The sequence below is a fragment of the Lipotes vexillifer genome, unplaced genomic scaffold, assembly GCF_000442215.2.
Source record: "Lipotes vexillifer unplaced genomic scaffold, Lipotes_vexillifer_v1.1 scaffold238, whole genome shotgun sequence".
Lineage (NCBI taxonomy): Eukaryota > Metazoa > Chordata > Mammalia > Artiodactyla > Lipotidae > Lipotes > Lipotes vexillifer.
Window position 1 is genome coordinate 2,688,916 of NW_006785665.1, and position 2,368 is coordinate 2,691,283.

Sequence of the window (2,368 nt, forward strand, 5' to 3'; positions counted from 1 at the left end):
TGGACAGATGGGGGGAGCTGTGGGCACCAAAAGAGGAAGGAGCCGGGAGGGGGCATCTGCTGGGAAGCGGCTAGCCCCACCCCTTGCGTAAGCTGCTGCCACCCTGGCTGGTTGGGTGGGACCTGCCTGGGCCTGAGGGGTAACTCAGGAGGGCTCTGAGCCCAGAGATGGGTGGGCCACAAAGTTCTACTTAAACAGCTTCTGGGGTCTCTTATTCCTGGAACGAGGCATGCCCTAGGTCTCCCAGACACTAGGCCATCCCAAGTCCTACTGGGCTGGGAGGGGGCACCACAGAAATGCCCCCTAAAATATCCCCTCCCCTTTCCCCCCAACAGCTGCTGGCTCAATGCCGCTGGCCTGCTGCCCCTCACCAGCTCCCGGCCCGGTTGGCACCTACCCACCAGGATGCTGGCAGTCCTGCCCTCCTCTCCCTCCTACCCCTCTGGCTCCCAGCGCCCCATGCCAACTGTGGGCCTCGGGTGGGGGAGGGTCACCCCTGTGCCTTGGTGCCAGCTAGGCGGGCCCAGGCCCTTAGGTCCTACAGATAAGGCACAAGACCCTGTTCTCAAGCCATCTCAAGAGGCAGCGCACGGGTTAGGGCCTACACAAAGAGAGCCCAGGGGGCTATGGACAGCTTGATGAGCAGTTATTGAAGGCTCTGCTCCCCAAGGTGGGGGCCAGTGTCTCTCCCTGCCACCAGGCACCGGCCTCCCGGCATTCCCCCTGCCCAAGCATTTGCTTGGGCACCAAAGTCCCTGATATTCCTGAGTGCCCTAGTGCCTGCAGCCTGTGAGGGAGTGGGGCGGGGCTGCTCTCTGCCCTTTGATCCCCATAAAGGGAGGGAACCAGCCTAGAGGGCAGGGGGCAGGGAGGGAGTTCATGGGGCCCCTCCATTTCACCCCTGCCAGGGGCAGCAGGGCAGGGTGTGGGCATCTCTTGGGTGGGGCCCTCAGGTGAGAATGGGTAGCATGTCTCAACTGGGGGGATGGATGTCAATCATGGGTACATGGTGTCATGTGGGAACAAGATGGTGAGGACAAGGTGGGGGGATGCAGAGGGTCCCCACATTCCAAATCATTCCAGTCCACTTTTAGTCCCATCCTGAAAAATTTCCAGACTTAACCAAATTGAGATCAAGGAGGACTACAACTCCCAGTATGCACCACAATTGCTTTGCATGTACCTTGGGAGCTGTAGTTCCCTTAAGAAGCCCAGTGCTCTCCTCTTCCCCAGAGCCTTGCTGATGGGGTAGGGAGGGCAGAGCAGAGGACTTGGTTATGAATCTCCAAGGGGACTGTGTTTAGAAGAGGTACAAGGCAGGAGGTCCATGGTGGGAGGAGAGGACCCCCTCCCAGGCAAAGGGGGAGGAAAGGAGGAAGGAAGGAGGAGAGGATGTCTGTTGAAAGGGGTATATGGGTGGGGAGGAGTTGGGGGGAGTGGTGGAAACAGGAAGGAAACTGAAGCCAGAGACATGAGGTCGAAAGCAAAGGCCTGGTGGAGCCCCACTCCGAGGCTCAGCAAGGACTGGGAAGGCATTTCCCCCTGCTGGGCCTCGGCACCATTCTGGTGGTCTGGGGAGGCATAAGAGGAATTAGTGATGTCAAGTAACAGTAGACTGGTATGTTTGTGGGGGTCACTGGCTCCGTTTACCTGCCACCAGCCCTCTTTTGTCTAGGGCACCCTCAACTCCCGGATCTGGCACAGGTATCTGCTGGCTGGAGAGCTCTGAAAGCTGCCTAGGTTCTAGGATGCTAGCAGGAAGAGGAAGGGGTTGGGGGAGGTTAGGGCCAGGCCTGATGGGTATGGTGGAAGGAGACATGTATGGGGTTAGGCCCAGGTGTGAGGTCAAGGAATTGTGCTGGCAAATGAGGATGCCATCCTCTAGGGCTGAGGCCATGGCAACTGGGAGGCCTCAGTGAAGAGAGGGCTAAGATGCCAAGGAAGGCCACCAGCCTCCCACCCATCCCAGGCTGTGGGACAGAATGAAGAAGGCAGCCTTTTCCAGTGTCCCTGTGGAATTTGCTAAAGGTAGCTTTTCCCCTTGTGCCAGGCAGCCTGTGAACATTAACGGTGGCAACTCAGGGGACCAGATGGCAGCTGGGTGCCTTTTCTTAGTGGGGGTGGAAGTCAGAAGTGGGCAGAGGCTCTGCTTCCAGGCCACTTTCCCTGGGCTCCCCAAGGTTCTGGGACAGATGCTTATAGGCCCCAGCCAAGACTCTTGCCAAGACCTGGGTCTGGCTGGGTGGTGGGTCATTCTTGCCTCTCCACCTCTCTTTGATGGTGGGCAACAGTAGCTCTTACCCCTTCCCCCCAGTCCCCCAGGCCCGCCTTGGCGCCTGGCCGCCTGTGTGTTGGCAGGACTGGTGTG